This window comes from Odontesthes bonariensis, chromosome 6, assembly GCF_027942865.1.
Source record: "Odontesthes bonariensis isolate fOdoBon6 chromosome 6, fOdoBon6.hap1, whole genome shotgun sequence".
NCBI classification, from domain to species: Eukaryota; Metazoa; Chordata; class Actinopteri; order Atheriniformes; family Atherinopsidae; genus Odontesthes; species Odontesthes bonariensis.
The window spans coordinates 9,585,840-9,601,126 of NC_134511.1; the positions used below are offsets into that span (position 1 = coordinate 9,585,840).

General features: G+C 44.0%; 20 non-coding genes across 20 annotated transcripts; all 20 read left to right on the top strand.

Annotated features, from left to right (window-relative positions):
• Window positions 1-220: 220 nt before the first annotated feature.
• On the top strand, window positions 221-292 carry trnaq-uug (transfer RNA glutamine (anticodon UUG)). Its single transcript has one exon. It is a non-coding gene; the product is annotated as a tRNA-Gln (tRNA).
• A 939-nt stretch (window positions 293-1,231) lies between these two features.
• trnaq-uug (transfer RNA glutamine (anticodon UUG)) lies at window positions 1,232-1,303 on the top strand. Its single transcript has one exon. It is a non-coding gene; the product is annotated as a tRNA-Gln (tRNA).
• Window positions 1,304-3,167: 1,864 nt separating this feature from the next.
• On the top strand, window positions 3,168-3,240 carry trnav-aac (transfer RNA valine (anticodon AAC)). Its single transcript has one exon. It is a non-coding gene; the product is annotated as a tRNA-Val (tRNA).
• Window positions 3,241-3,534: 294 nt separating this feature from the next.
• Window positions 3,535-3,606, top strand: trnaq-uug (transfer RNA glutamine (anticodon UUG)). The gene has a single exon. It is a non-coding gene; the product is annotated as a tRNA-Gln (tRNA).
• A 666-nt stretch (window positions 3,607-4,272) lies between these two features.
• On the top strand, window positions 4,273-4,344 carry trnaq-uug (transfer RNA glutamine (anticodon UUG)). The gene has a single exon. It is a non-coding gene; the product is annotated as a tRNA-Gln (tRNA).
• Window positions 4,345-5,280: 936 nt separating this feature from the next.
• On the top strand, window positions 5,281-5,352 carry trnaq-uug (transfer RNA glutamine (anticodon UUG)). Its single transcript has one exon. It is a non-coding gene; the product is annotated as a tRNA-Gln (tRNA).
• Window positions 5,353-5,652: 300 nt separating this feature from the next.
• trnav-aac (transfer RNA valine (anticodon AAC)) lies at window positions 5,653-5,725 on the top strand. Its single transcript has one exon. It is a non-coding gene; the product is annotated as a tRNA-Val (tRNA).
• Window positions 5,726-6,018: 293 nt separating this feature from the next.
• trnaq-uug (transfer RNA glutamine (anticodon UUG)) lies at window positions 6,019-6,090 on the top strand. The gene has a single exon. It is a non-coding gene; the product is annotated as a tRNA-Gln (tRNA).
• Window positions 6,091-7,026: 936 nt separating this feature from the next.
• On the top strand, window positions 7,027-7,098 carry trnaq-uug (transfer RNA glutamine (anticodon UUG)). Its single transcript has one exon. It is a non-coding gene; the product is annotated as a tRNA-Gln (tRNA).
• A 300-nt stretch (window positions 7,099-7,398) lies between these two features.
• On the top strand, window positions 7,399-7,471 carry trnav-aac (transfer RNA valine (anticodon AAC)). Its single transcript has one exon. It is a non-coding gene; the product is annotated as a tRNA-Val (tRNA).
• A 293-nt stretch (window positions 7,472-7,764) lies between these two features.
• On the top strand, window positions 7,765-7,836 carry trnaq-uug (transfer RNA glutamine (anticodon UUG)). The gene has a single exon. It is a non-coding gene; the product is annotated as a tRNA-Gln (tRNA).
• Window positions 7,837-8,772: 936 nt separating this feature from the next.
• trnaq-uug (transfer RNA glutamine (anticodon UUG)) lies at window positions 8,773-8,844 on the top strand. Its single transcript has one exon. It is a non-coding gene; the product is annotated as a tRNA-Gln (tRNA).
• A 300-nt stretch (window positions 8,845-9,144) lies between these two features.
• Window positions 9,145-9,217, top strand: trnav-aac (transfer RNA valine (anticodon AAC)). The gene has a single exon. It is a non-coding gene; the product is annotated as a tRNA-Val (tRNA).
• A 293-nt stretch (window positions 9,218-9,510) lies between these two features.
• Window positions 9,511-9,582, top strand: trnaq-uug (transfer RNA glutamine (anticodon UUG)). Its single transcript has one exon. It is a non-coding gene; the product is annotated as a tRNA-Gln (tRNA).
• A 939-nt stretch (window positions 9,583-10,521) lies between these two features.
• trnaq-uug (transfer RNA glutamine (anticodon UUG)) lies at window positions 10,522-10,593 on the top strand. The gene has a single exon. It is a non-coding gene; the product is annotated as a tRNA-Gln (tRNA).
• A 1,864-nt stretch (window positions 10,594-12,457) lies between these two features.
• Window positions 12,458-12,530, top strand: trnav-aac (transfer RNA valine (anticodon AAC)). The gene has a single exon. It is a non-coding gene; the product is annotated as a tRNA-Val (tRNA).
• Window positions 12,531-12,824: 294 nt separating this feature from the next.
• Window positions 12,825-12,896, top strand: trnaq-uug (transfer RNA glutamine (anticodon UUG)). The gene has a single exon. It is a non-coding gene; the product is annotated as a tRNA-Gln (tRNA).
• Window positions 12,897-13,562: 666 nt separating this feature from the next.
• trnaq-uug (transfer RNA glutamine (anticodon UUG)) lies at window positions 13,563-13,634 on the top strand. Its single transcript has one exon. It is a non-coding gene; the product is annotated as a tRNA-Gln (tRNA).
• Window positions 13,635-14,570: 936 nt separating this feature from the next.
• Window positions 14,571-14,642, top strand: trnaq-uug (transfer RNA glutamine (anticodon UUG)). Its single transcript has one exon. It is a non-coding gene; the product is annotated as a tRNA-Gln (tRNA).
• Window positions 14,643-14,942: 300 nt separating this feature from the next.
• Window positions 14,943-15,015, top strand: trnav-aac (transfer RNA valine (anticodon AAC)). Its single transcript has one exon. It is a non-coding gene; the product is annotated as a tRNA-Val (tRNA).
• Window positions 15,016-15,287: the final 272 nt, after the last annotated feature.

Genomic DNA, 15,287 nt, shown 5'->3' on the forward strand with positions numbered 1-15,287 from the left:
ACATATTCATAATTTTGGATAGGAGGGGAGACTCATCTGCTATTCTTCTCATTCTATCAAGACAACAGCAAATGTTCTGGACCATAGAAAGCGCATCCCGACCTGCCTCCTATGAGCTGTCCCTAGGCACCACTCCAGGGCTCTGTGAGAATGCATCTCCAACAGATAATCTCTGTCGTAAAGCATTTGCATGACTGAGAGCGTACTTTGACTGTGGAAGGGTTCCATGGTGTAATGGTTAGCACTCTGGACTTTGAATCCAGTGATCCGAGTTCAAATCTCGGTGGAACCTTCAGGTATGTGAGTTCTGGAAAGAAGATCAGTTGAGTAGGCTAGTCGGTTGGCAAGTCACATTTGAGTGCATGATTGATCAAATCCAGTTGAGAGGATTTGCTGTATCACTAGTTGAACATTTATGGTGTCTTCTTGAATATTTATTGGCGATGCTTCTATTTTTCCGTGCTCTCCCAGAGTAGTTTGTTAAAATCCCACTTCTGACACAATTTTTTGCCACTCCATAATCTCTTTCCCTCAGCCACAAAATTTGGGAATACTTTGGACTCCGGAACACTCATCGGCAGCCACAGCGACAGTTTCCGTAGTGTAGCGGTTATCACATTCGCCTAACACGCGAGAGGTCCTCAGTTGGACACTGGGCGGAAACATTACTTTCTCCAGCTTTTTTTATTTCATCCTTGTGTGAAGATGTATGACTGCCCGTTACTGATAGCAACATCAACATATTCATCATTTTGGATAGGAGGGGAGACTCATCTGCTATTCTTCACATTCTATCAAGAAAACAGCAAATGTTCTGCACCATAGAAAGCGCATCCCGCCCTGCCTCCTATGAGCTGTCCCTAGGCACCACTCCGGAGCTCTGTGAGAATGCATCTCCAACAGATAATCTTTGTCGTAAAGTCATTTTTTGCAGCTTTTCAAGAGATTCTCTGATGCTGAGGTGTGAAACGGACTCTGGTGAACCCCCAGCTGCTGAGTGACAATGGCACCCTCCCCGTCAGGGAATTGAACCCTGTTCCTCCGCATGACAGACGGATTCTAACCTTTGACCAGCGAAGATTAAGAATACTTTGCTTGACTGTCGTGCCCATGCTGAGAATACAAACTGTAAGAGTATTACTGAAAAATTGACCAAAAAAAATCCCTTTGCTATAAAACCTTTCGTTGTAAACCATTTGCATGACTGAGAGCGTACTTTGACTGTGGACTGGGTTCCATGGTGTAATGCTTAGCACTCTGGACTTTGAATCCAGTGATCTGAGTTCAAATCTCAGTGGAACCTTCAGGTATGTGAATTTTGGAAAGAAGATCAGTTGAGTTGGCAAGTCACATTTGAGTGCATGATTGATCAAATCCAGTTGAGAGGATTTGCTGTATCGCTAGTTGAACATTTATGGTGTCTTTTTGAATATTCATTGGCGATGCTTCTATTTTTCCGTGCTCTCCCAGAGTAGTTTGTTAAAATCCCACTTCTGGCACAATTTGTTGCCACTCCATAATCTCTTTCCCTCAGCCACAAAATTTGGGAATACTTTGGACTCCAGAACACTCATCAGCAGCCACAGCGACAGTTTCCATAGTGTAGCGGTTATCACATTCGACTAACACGCGAAAGGTCCTCAGTTCGACACTGGGCGGAAACATTACTTTCTCCAGCTTTTTTATTTCATCCTTGTGTGAAGATGTATGACTGCCCGTTACTGATAGCAACATCAACATATTCATCATTTTGGATAGGAGGGGAGACTCATCTGCTATTCTTCACATTCTATCAAGAAAACAGCAAATGTTCTGCACCATAGAAAGCGCATCCCGCCCTGCCTCCTATGAGCTGTCCCTAGGCACCACCCCGGAGCTCTGTTAGAATGCATCTCCAACAGATAATCTTTGTCGTAAAGTCATTTTTTGCAGCTTTTCAAGAGATTCTCTGATGCTGAGGTGTGAAACGGACTTTGGTGAACCCCCAGCTGTTGAGTGACAATGGCACCCTCCCCGTCAGGGAATCGAACCCTGTTCCTCCGCATGACAGACGGATTCTAACCTTTGACCAGCGAAGATTAAGAATACTTTGCTTGACTGTCGTGCCCATGCTGAGAATACAAACTGTAAGAGTATTACTGAAAAATTGACCAAAAAAATCCCTTTGCTATAAAACCTTTCATTGTAAACCATTTGCATGACTGAGAGCGTACTTTGACTGTGGACGGGGTTCCATGGTGTAATGGTTAGTACTCTGGACTTTAAATCCAGTGATTCGAGTTCAAATCTCAGTGGAACCTTCAGGTATGTGAGTTCTGGAAAGAAGATCAGTTGAGTAGGCTAGTCGGTTGGCAAGTCACATTTGAGTGCATGATTGATCAAATCCAGTTGAGAGGATTTGCTGTATTACTAGTTGAACCTTTATGGTGTCTTCTTGAATATTCATTGGCGATGCTTCTATTTTTCCGTGCTCTCCCAGAGTAGTTTGTTAAAATCCCACTTCTGACACAATTTGTTGCCACTCCATAATCTCTTTCCCTCAGCCACAAAATTTGGGAAAACTTTGGACTCCGGAACACTCATCAGCAGCCACAGCGACAGTTTCTGTAGTGTAGCGGTTATCACATTCGCCTAACACGCGAAAGGTCCTCAGTTCGACACTGGGCGGAAACATTACTTTGTCCAGCTTTATTTATTTCATCCTTGTGTGAAGATGTATGACTGCCCGTTACTGATAGCAACATCAACATATTCATCATTTTGGATAGGAGGGTAGACTCATCTGCTATTCTTCTCATTCTGTCAAGACAACAGCAAATGTTCTGGACCATAGAAAGCGCATCCCGACCTGCCTCCTATGAGCTGTCCCTAGGCACCACTCCAGGGCTCTGTGAGAATGCATCTCCAGCAGATAATCTCTGTCGTAAAGCATTTGCATGACTGAGAGCGTACTTTGACTATGGATTTGCTGTATCACTAGTTGAACCTTTATGGTGTCTTCTTGAATATTCATTGGCGATGCTTCTATTTTTCCGTGCTCTCCCAGAGTATTTTGTTAAAATCCCACTTCTGACACAATTTTTTGCTACTCCAGAATCTCTTTCCCTCAGCCACAAAATTTGGGAATACTTTGGAGTCCGGAACACTCATCGGCAGCCACAGAGACAGTTTCCGTAGTGTAGCGGTTATCACATTCGCCTAACACGCGAAAGGTCCTCAGTTCGACACTGGGCGGAAACATTACTTTGTCCAGCTTTATTTATTTCATCCTTGAGTGAAGATGTATGACTGCCCGTTACTGATAGCAACATCAACATATTCATCATTTTGGATATGAGGGGAGACTCATCTGCTATTCTTCTCATTCTGTCAAGACAACAGCAAATGTTCTGGACCATAGAAAGCGCATCCCGACCTGCCTCCTAATAGCTGTCCCTAGGCACCACTCCAGGGCTCTGTGAGAATGCATCTCCAGCAGATAATCTCTGTCGTAAAGCATTTGCATGACTGAGAGCGTACTTTGACTATGGACAGGGTTCCATGGTGTAATGGTTAGCACTCTGGACTTTGAATCCAGTGATCAGAGTTCAAATCTCGGTGGAACCTTCAGGTATGTGAGTTCTGGAAAGAAGATCAGTTGAGTAGGCTAGTCAGTTGGCAAGTCATATTTGAGTGCATGATTGATCAAATCCAGTTGAGAGGATTTGCTGTATCGCTAGTTGAACCTTTATGGTGTCTTCTTGAATATTCATTGGCGATGCTTCTATTTTTCCGTGCTCTCCCAGAATAGTTTGTTAAAATCCCACTTCTGACACAATTTGTTGCCACTCCATAATCTCTTTCCCTCAGCCACAAAATTTGGGAATACTTTGGAGTCCGGAACACTCATCGGCAGCCACAGCGACAGTTTCTGTAGTGTAGCGGTTATCACATTCGCCTAACACGCGAACGGTCCTCAGTTCGACACTGGGCGGAAACATTACTTTGTCCAGCTTTATTTATTTCATCCTTGTGTGAAGATGTATGACTGCCCGTTACTGATAGCAACATCAACATATTCATCATTTTGGATAGGAGGGGAGACTCATCTGCTATTCTTCACATTCAATCAAGACAACAGCAAATGTTCTGGACCATAGAAAGCGCATCCCGACCTGCCTCCTATGAGCTGTCCCTAGGCACCACTCCAGGGCTCTATGAGAATGCATCTCCAACAGATAATCTCTGTCGTAAAGCATTTGCATGACTGAGAGCGTACTTTGACTGTGGAAGGGTTCCATGGTGTAATGGTTAGCACTCTGGACTTTGAATCCAGTGATCCGAGTTCAAATCTCGGTGGAACCTTCAGGTATGTGAGTTCTGGAAAGAAGATCAGTTGAGTAGGCTAGTCAGTTGGCAAGTCACATTTGAGTGCATGATTGATCAAATCCAGTTGAGAGGATTTGCTGTATCACTAGTTGAACCTTTATGGTGTCTTCTTGAATATTTATTGGCGATGCTTCTATTTTTCCGTGCTCTCCCAGAGTAGTTTGTTAAAATCCCACTTCTGACACAATTTTTTGCCATTCAATAATCTCTTTCCCTCAGCCACAAAATTTGGGAAAACTTTGGACTCCGGAACACTCATCAGCAGCCGCAGCGACAGTTTCCGTAGTGTAGCGGTTATCACATTCGCCTAACACGCGAAAGGTCCTCAGTTTGACACTGGGCGGAAACATTACTTGCTCCAGCTTTATTTATTTCATCCTTGTGTGAAGATGTATGACTGCCCGTTACTGATAGCAACATCAACATATTCATCATTTTGGATAGGAAGGGACTCATCTGCTATTCTTCACATTCTGTCAAGAAAACAGCAAATGTTCTGCACCATAGAAAGCGCATCCCGCCCTGCTTCCTATGAGCTGTCCCTAGGCACCACTCCGGAGCTCTGTGAGAATGCATCTCCAACAGATAATCTCTGTCGTAAAGTCATTTTTTGCAGCTTTTCAAGAGATTCTCTGATGCTGAGGTGTGAAACGGACTTTGGTGAACCCCCAGCTGCTGAGTGACAATGGCACCCTCCCCGTCAGGGAATCGAACCCTGTTCCTCCGCATGACAAACGGATTCTAACCTTTGACCAGCGAAGATTAAGAATACTTTGCTTGACTGTCGTGCCCATGCTGAGAATACAAACTGTAAGAGTATTACTGAAAAATTGACCAAAAAAATCCCTTTGCTATAAAACCTTTCGTTGTAAACCATTTGCATGACTGAGAGCGTACTTTGACTATGGACAGGGTTCCATGGTGTAATGGTTAGCACTCTGGACTTTGAATCCAGTGATTCGAGTTCAAATCTCGGTGGAACCTTCAGGTATGTGAGTTCTGGAAAGAAGATTAGTTGAGTAGGCTAGTCAGTTGGCAAGTCACATTTGAGTGCATGATTGATCAAATCCAGTTGAGAGGATTTGCTGTATCACTAGTTGAACCTTTATGGTGTCTTCTTGAATATTCATTGGCGATGCTTCTATTTTTCCGTGCTCTCCCAGAGTAGTTTGTTAAAATCCCACTTCTGACACAATTTGTTGCCACTCCATAATCTCTTTCCCTCAGCCACAAAATTTGGGAAAACTTTGGACTCCGGAACACTCATCGGCAGCCACAGCGACAGTTTCCGTAGTGTAGCGGTTATCACATTCGCCTAACACGCGAAAGGTCCTCAGTTCGACACTGGGCGGAAACATTACTTTGTCCAGCTTTATTTATTTCATCCTTGTGTGAAGATGTATGACTGCCCGTTACTGATAGCAACATCAACATATTCATCATTTTGGATAGGAGGGGAAACTCATCTGCTATTCTTCTCATTCTATCAAGACAACAGCAAATGTTCTGGACCATAGAAAGCGCATCCCGACCTGCCTCCTATGAGCTGTCCCTAGGCACCACTCCAGGGCTCTGTGAGAATGCATCTCCAACAGATAATCTCTGTCGTAAAGCATTTGCATGACTGAGAGCGTACTTTGACTGTGGAAGGGTTCCATGGTGTAATGGTTAGCACTCTGGACTTTGAATCCAGTGATCCGAGTTCAAATCTCGGTGGAACCTTCAGGTATGTGAGTTCTGGAAAGAAGATCAGTTGAGTAGGCTAGTCAGTTGGCAAGTCACATTTGAGTGCATGATTGATCAAATCCAGTTGAGAGGATTTGCTGTATCACTAGTTGAACCTTTATGGTGTCTTCTTGAATATTTATTGGCGATGCTTCTATTTTTCCGTGCTCTCCCAGAGTAGTTTGTTAAAATCCCACTTCTGACACAATTTTTTGCCATTCAATAATCTCTTTCCCTCAGCCACAAAATTTGGGAAAACTTTGGACTCCGGAACACTCATCAGCAGCCGCAGCGACAGTTTCCGTAGTGTAGCGGTTATCACATTCGCCTAACACGCGAAAGGTCCTCAGTTTGACACTGGGCGGAAACATTACTTGCTCCAGCTTTATTTATTTCATCCTTGTGTGAAGATGTATGACTGCCCGTTACTGATAGCAACATCAACATATTCATCATTTTGGATAGGAAGGGACTCATCTGCTATTCTTCAAATTCTGTCAAGAAAACAGCAAATGTTCTGCACCATAGAAAGCGCATCCCGCCCTGCTTCCTATGAGCTGTCCCTAGGCACCACTCCGGAGCTCTGTGAGAATGCATCTCCAACAGATAATCTCTGTCGTAAAGTCATTTTTTGCAGCTTTTCAAGAGATTCTCTGATGCTGAGGTGTGAAACGGACTTTGGTGAACCCCCAGCTGCTGAGTGACAATGGCACCCTCCCCGTCAGGGAATCGAACCCTGTTCCTCCGCATGACAGACGGATTCTAACCTTTGACCAGCGAAGATTAAGAATACTTTGCTTGACTGTCGTGCCCATGCTGAGAATACAAACTGTAAGAGTATTACTGAAAAATTGACCAAAAAAATCCCTTTGCTATAAAACCTTTCGTTGTAAACCATTTGCATGACTGAGAGCGTACTTTGACTATGGACGGGGTTCCATGGTGTAATGGTTAGCACTCTGGACTTTGAATCCAGTGATTTGAGTTCAAATCTCGGTGGAACCTTCAGGTATGTGAGTTCTGGAAAGAAGATCAGTTGAGTAGGCTAGTCAGTTGGCAAGTAACATTTGAGTGCATGATTGATCAAATCCAGTTGAGAGGATTTGCTGTATCACTAGTTGAACCTTTATGGTGTCTTCTTGAATATTCATTGGCGATGCTTCTATTTTTCCGTGCTCTCCCAGAGTAGTTTGTTAAAATCCCACTTCTGACACAATTTGTTGCCACTCCATAATCTCTTTCCCTCAGCCACAAAATTTGGGAAAACTTTGGACTCCGGAACACTCATCGGCAGCCACAGCGACAGTTTCCGTAGTGTAGCGGTTATCACATTCGCCTAACACGCGAAAGGTCCTCAGTTCGACACTGGGCGGAAACATTACTTTGTCCAGCTTTATTTATTTCATCCTTGTGTGAAGATGTATGACTGCCCGTTACTGATAGCAACATCAACATATTCATCATTTTGGATAGGAGGGGAGACTCATCTGCTATTCTTCACATTCTATCAAGACAACAGCAAATGTTCTGGACCATAGAAAGCGCATCCCGACCTGCCTCCTATGAGCTGTCCCTAGGCACCACTCCAGGGCTCTATGAGAATGCATCTCCAACAGATAATCTCTGTCGTAAAGCATTTGCATGACTGAGAGCGTACTTTGACTGTGGAAGGGTTCCATGGTGTAATGGTTAGCACTCTGGACTTTGAATCCAGTGATCCGAGTTCAAATCTCGGTGGAACCTTCAGGTATGTGAGTTCTGGAAAGAAGATCAGTTGAGTAGGCTAGTCAGTTGGCAAGTCACATTTGAGTGCATGATTGATCAAATCCAGTTGAGAGGATTTGCTGTATCACTAGTTGAACCTTTATGGTGTCTTCTTGAATATTTATTGGCGATGCTTCTATTTTTCCGTGCTCTCCCAGAGTAGTTTGTTAAAATCCCACTTCTGACACAATTTTTTGCCATTCAATAATCTCTTTCCCTCAGCCACAAAATTTGGGAAAACTTTGGTCTCCGGAACACTCATCAGCAGCCGCAGCGACAGTTTCCGTAGTGTAGCGGTTATCACATTCGCCTAACACGCGAAAGGTCCTCAGTTTGACACTGGGCGGAAACATTACTTGCTCCAGCTTTATTTATTTCATCCTTGTGTGAAGATGTATGACTGCCCGTTACTGATAGCAACATCAACATATTCATCATTTTGGATAGGAAGGGACTCATCTGCTATTCTTCACATTCTGTCAAGAAAACAGCAAATGTTCTGCACCATAGAAAGCGCATCCCGCCCTGCTTCCTATGAGCTGTCCCTAGGCACCACTCCGGAGCTCTGTGAGAATGCATCTCCAACAGATAATCTCTGTCGTAAAGTCATTTTTTGCAGCTTTTCAAGAGATTCTCTGATGCTGAGGTGTGAAACGGACTTTGGTGAACCCCCAGCTGCTGAGTGACAATGGCACCCTCCCCGTCAGGGAATCGAACCCTGTTCCTCCGCATGACAGACGGATTCTAACCTTTGACCAGCGAAGATTAAGAATACTTTGCTTGACTGTCGTGCCCATGCTGAGAATACAAACTGTAAGAGTATTACTGAAAAATTGACCAAAAAAATCCCTTTGCTATAAAACCTTTCGTTGTAAACCATTTGCATGACTGAGAGCGTACTTTGACTATGGACGGGGTTCCATGGTGTAATGGTTAGCACTCTGGACTTTGAATCCAGTGATTTGAGTTCAAATCTCGGTGGAACCTTCAGGTATGTGAGTTCTGGAAAGAAGATCAGTTGAGTAGGCTAGTCAGTTGGCAAGTAACATTTGAGTGCATGATTGATCAAATCCAGTTGAGAGGATTTGCTGTATCACTAGTTGAACCTTTATGGTGTCTTCTTGAATATTCATTGGCGATGCTTCTATTTTTCCGTGCTCTCCCAGAGTAGTTTGTTAAAATCCCACTTCTGACACAATTTGTTGCCACTCCATAATCTCTTTCCCTCAGCCACAAAATTTGGGAAAACTTTGGACTCCGGAACACTCATCAGCAGCCACAGCGACAGTTTCCGTAGTGTAGCGGTTATCACATTCGCCTAACACGCGAAAGGTCCTCAGTTCGACACTGGGCGGAAACATTACTTTGTCCAGCTTTATTTATTTCATCCTTGTGTGAAGATGTATGACTGCCCGTTACTGATAGCAACATCAACATATTCATAATTTTGGATAGGAGGGGAGACTCATCTGCTATTCTTCTCATTCTATCAAGACAACAGCAAATGTTCTGGACCATAGAAAGCGCATCCCGACCTGCCTCCTATGAGCTGTCCCTAGGCACCACTCCAGGGCTCTGTGAGAATGCATCTCCAACAGATAATCTCTGTCGTAAAGCATTTGCATGACTGAGAGCGTACTTTGACTGTGGAAGGGTTCCATGGTGTAATGGTTAGCACTCTGGACTTTGAATCCAGTGATCCGAGTTCAAATCTCGGTGGAACCTTCAGGTATGTGAGTTCTGGAAAGAAGATCAGTTGAGTAGGCTAGTCGGTTGGCAAGTCACATTTGAGTGCATGATTGATCAAATCCAGTTGAGAGGATTTGCTGTATCACTAGTTGAACATTTATGGTGTCTTCTTGAATATTTATTGGCGATGCTTCTATTTTTCCGTGCTCTCCCAGAGTAGTTTGTTAAAATCCCACTTCTGACACAATTTTTTGCCACTCCATAATCTCTTTCCCTCAGCCACAAAATTTGGGAATACTTTGGACTCCGGAACACTCATCGGCAGCCACAGCGACAGTTTCCGTAGTGTAGCGGTTATCACATTCGCCTAACACGCGAGAGGTCCTCAGTTGGACACTGGGCGGAAACATTACTTTCTCCAGCTTTTTTTATTTCATCCTTGTGTGAAGATGTATGACTGCCCGTTACTGATAGCAACATCAACATATTCATCATTTTGGATAGGAGGGGAGACTCATCTGCTATTCTTCACATTCTATCAAGAAAACAGCAAATGTTCTGCACCATAGAAAGCGCATCCCGCCCTGCCTCCTATGAGCTGTCCCTAGGCACCACTCCGGAGCTCTGTGAGAATGCATCTCCAACAGATAATCTTTGTCGTAAAGTCATTTTTTGCAGCTTTTCAAGAGATTCTCTGATGCTGAGGTGTGAAACGGACTCTGGTGAACCCCCAGCTGCTGAGTGACAATGGCACCCTCCCCGTCAGGGAATTGAACCCTGTTCCTCCGCATGACAGACGGATTCTAACCTTTGACCAGCGAAGATTAAGAATACTTTGCTTGACTGTCGTGCCCATGCTGAGAATACAAACTGTAAGAGTATTACTGAAAAATTGACCAAAAAAAATCCCTTTGCTATAAAACCTTTCGTTGTAAACCATTTGCATGACTGAGAGCGTACTTTGACTGTGGACTGGGTTCCATGGTGTAATGCTTAGCACTCTGGACTTTGAATCCAGTGATCTGAGTTCAAATCTCAGTGGAACCTTCAGGTATGTGAATTTTGGAAAGAAGATCAGTTGAGTTGGCAAGTCACATTTGAGTGCATGATTGATCAAATCCAGTTGAGAGGATTTGCTGTATCGCTAGTTGAACATTTATGGTGTCTTTTTGAATATTCATTGGCGATGCTTCTATTTTTCCGTGCTCTCCCAGAGTAGTTTGTTAAAATCCCACTTCTGGCACAATTTGTTGCCACTCCATAATCTCTTTCCCTCAGCCACAAAATTTGGGAATACTTTGGACTCCAGAACACTCATCAGCAGCCACAGCGACAGTTTCCATAGTGTAGCGGTTATCACATTCGACTAACACGCGAAAGGTCCTCAGTTCGACACTGGGCGGAAACATTACTTTCTCCAGCTTTTTTATTTCATCCTTGTGTGAAGATGTATGACTGCCCGTTACTGATAGCAACATCAACATATTCATCATTTTGGATAGGAGGGGAGACTCATCTGCTATTCTTCACATTCTATCAAGAAAACAGCAAATGTTCTGCACCATAGAAAGCGCATCCCGCCCTGCCTCCTATGAGCTGTCCCTAGGCACCACCCCGGAGCTCTGTTAGAATGCATCTCCAACAGATAATCTTTGTCGTAAAGTCATTTTTTGCAGCTTTTCAAGAGATTCTCTGATGCTGAGGTGTGAAACGGACTTTGGTGAACCCCCAGCTGTTGAGTGACAATGGCACCCTCCCCGTCAGGGAATCGAACCCTGTTCCTCCGCATGACAGACGGATTCTAACCTTTGACCAGCGAAGATTAAGAATACTTTGCTTGACTGTCGTGCCCATGCTGAGAATACAAACTGTAAGAGTATTACTGAAAAATTGACCAAAAAAATCCCTTTGCTATAAAACCTTTCATTGTAAACCATTTGCATGACTGAGAGCGTACTTTGACTGTGGACGGGGTTCCATGGTGTAATGGTTAGTACTCTGGACTTTAAATCCAGTGATTCGAGTTCAAATCTCAGTGGAACCTTCAGGTATGTGAGTTCTGGAAAGAAGATCAGTTGAGTAGGCTAGTCGGTTGGCAAGTCACATTTGAGTGCATGATTGATCAAATCCAGTTGAGAGGATTTGCTGTATTACTAGTTGAACCTTTATGGTGTCTTCTTGAATATTCATTGGCGATGCTTCTATTTTTCCGTGCTCTCCCAGAGTAGTTTGTTAAAATCCCACTTCTGACACAATTTGTTGCCACTCCATAATCTCTTTCCCTCAGCCACAAAATTTGGGAAAACTTTGGACTCCGGAACACTCATCAGCAGCCACAGCGACAGTTTCTGTAGTGTAGCGGTTATCACATTCGCCTAACACGCGAAAGGTCCTCAGTTCGACACTGGGCGGAAACATTACTTTGTCCAGCTTTATTTATTTCATCCTTGTGTGAAGATGTATGACTGCCCGTTACTGATAGCAACATCAACATATTCATCATTTTGGATAGGAGGGTAGACTCATCTGCTATTCTTCTCATTCTGTCAAGACAACAGCAAATGTTCTGGACCATAGAAAGCGCATCCCGACCTGCCTCCTATGAGCTGTCCCTAGGCACCACTCCAGGGCTCTGTGAGAATGCATCTCCAGCAGATAATCTCTGTCGTAAAGCATTTGCATGACTGAGAGCGTACTTTGACTATGGATTTGCTGTATCACTAGTTGAACCTTTATGGTGTCTTCTTGAATATTCATTGGCGATGCTTCTATTTTTCCGTGCTCTCCCAGAGTATTTTGTTAAAATCCCACTTCTGACACAATTTTTTGCTACTCCAGAATCTCTTTCCCTCAGCCACAAAATTTGGGAATACTTTGGAGTCCGGAACACTCATCGGCAGCCACAGAGACAGTTTCCGTAGTGTAGCGGTTATCACATTCGCCTAACACGCGAAAGGTCCTCAGTTCGACACTGGGCGGAAACATTACTTTGTCCAGCTTTATTTATTTCATCCTTGAGGGACGATGTATGACTGCCCGTTACTGATAGCAACATCAACATATTCATCATTTTGGATATGAGGGGAGACTCATCTGCTATTCTTCTCATTCTGTCAAGACAACAGCAAATGTTCTGGACCATAGAAAGCGCATCCCGACCTGCCTCCTAATAGCTGTCCCTAGGCACCACTCCAGGGCTCTGTGAGAATGCATCTCCAGCAGATAATCTCTGTCGTAAAGCATTTGCATGACTGAGAGCGTACTTTGACTATGGACAGGGTTCCATGGTGTAATGGTTAGCACTCTGGACTTTGAATCCAGTGATCAGAGTTCAAATCTCGGTGGAACCTTCAGGTATGTGAGTTCTGGAAAGAAGATCAGTTGAGTAGGCTAGTCAGTTGGCAAGTCATATTTGAGTGCATGATTGATCAAATCCAGTTGAGAGGATTTGCTGTATCGCTAGTTGAACCTTTATGGTGTCTTCTTGAATATTCATTGGCGATGCTTCTATTTTTCCGTGCTCTCCCAGAATAGTTTGTTAAAATCCCACTTCTGACACAATTTGTTGCCACTCCATAATCTCTTTCCCTCAGCCACAAAATTTGGGAATACTTTGGAGTCCGGAACACTCATCGGCAGCCACAGCGACAGTTTCCGTAGTGTAGCGGTTATCACATTCGCCTAACACGCGAACGGTCCTCAGTTCGACACTGGGCGGAAACATTACTTTGTCCAGCTTTATTTATTTCATCCTTGTGTGAAGATGTATGACTGCCCGTTACTGATAGCAACATCAACATATTCATCATTTTGGATAGGAGGGGAGACTCATCTGCTATTCTTCACATTCTATCAAGACAACAGCAAATGTTCTGGACCATAGAAAGCGCATCCCGACCTGCCTCCTATGAGCTGTCCCTAGGCACCACTCCAGGGCTCTGTGAGAATGCATCTCCAACAGATAATCTCTGTCGTAAAGCATTTGCATGACTGAGAGCGTACTTTGACTGTGGAAGGGTTCCATGGTGTAATGGTTAGCACTCTGGACTTTGAATCCAGTGATCCGAGTTCAAATCTCGTTGGAACCTTCAGGTATGTGAGTTCTGGAAAGAAGATCAGTTGAGTAGGCTAGTCAGTTGGCAAGTCACATTTGAGTGCATGATTGATCAAATCCAGTTGAGAGGATTTGCTGTATCACTAGTTGAACCTTTATGGTGTCTTCTTGAATATTTATTGGCGATGCTTCTATTTTTCCGTGCTCTCCCAGAGTAGTTTGTTAAAATCCCACTTCTGACACAATTTTTTGCCATTCAATAATCTCTTTCCCTCAGCCACAAAATTTGGGAAAACTTTGGACTCCGGAACACTCATCAGCAGCCGCAGCGACAGTTTCTGTAGTGTAGCGGTTATCACATTCGCCTAACACGCGAAAGGTCCTCAGTTTGACACTGGGCGGAAACATTACTTGCTCCAGCTTTATTTATTTCATCCTTGTGTGAAGATGTATGACTGCCCGTTACTGATAGCAACATCAACATATTCATCATTTTGGATAGGAAGGGACTCATCTGCTATTCTTCACATTCTGTCAAGAAAACAGCAAATGTTCTGCACCATAGAAAGCGCATCCCGCCCTGCTTCCTATGAGCTGTCCCTAGGCACCACTCCGGAGCTCTGTGAGAATGCATCTCCAACAGATAATCTCTGTCGTAAAGTCATTTTTTGCAGCTTTTCAAGAGATTCTCTGATGCTGAGGTGTGAAACGGACTTTGGTGAACCCCCAGCTGCTGAGTGACAATGGCACCCTCCCCGTCAGGGAATCGAACCCTGTTCCTCCGCATGACAAACGGATTCTAACCTTTGACCAGCGAAGATTAAGAATACTTTGCTTGACTGTCGTGCCCATGCTGAGAATACAAACTGTAAGAGTATTACTGAAAAATTGACCAAAAAAATCCCTTTGCTATAAAACCTTTCGTTGTAAACCATTTGCATGACTGAGAGCGTACTTTGACTATGGACAGGGTTCCATGGTGTAATGGTTAGCACTCTGGACTTTGAATCCAGTGATTCGAGTTCAAATCTCGGTGGAACCTTCAGGTATGTGAGTTCTGGAAAGAAGATTAGTTGAGTAGGCTAGTCAGTTGGCAAGTCACATTTGAGTGCATGATTGATCAAATCCAGTTGAGAGGATTTGCTGTATCACTAGTTGAACCTTTATGGTGTCTTCTTGAATATTCATTGGCGATGCTTCTATTTTTCCGTGCTCTCCCAGAGTAGTTTGTTAAAATCCCACTTCTGACACAATTTGTTGCCACTCCATAATCTCTTTCCCTCAGCCACAAAATTTGGGAAAACTTTGGACTCCGGAACACTCATCGGCAGCCACAGCGACAGTTTCCGTAGTGTAGCGGTTATCACATTCGCCTAACACGCGAAAGGTCCTCAGTTCGACACTGGGCGGAAACATTACTTTGTCCAGCTTTATTTATTTCATCCTTGTGTGAAGATGTATGACTGCCCGTTACTGATAGCAACATCAACATATTCATCATTTTGGATAGGAGGGGAAACTCATCTGCTATTCTTCTCATTCTATCAAGACAACAGCAAATGTTCTGGACCATAGAAAGCGCATCCCGACCTGCCTCCTATGAGCTGTCCCTAGGCACCACTCCAGGGCTCTGTGAGAATGCATCTCCAACAGATAATCTCTGTCGTAAAGCATTTGCATGACTGAG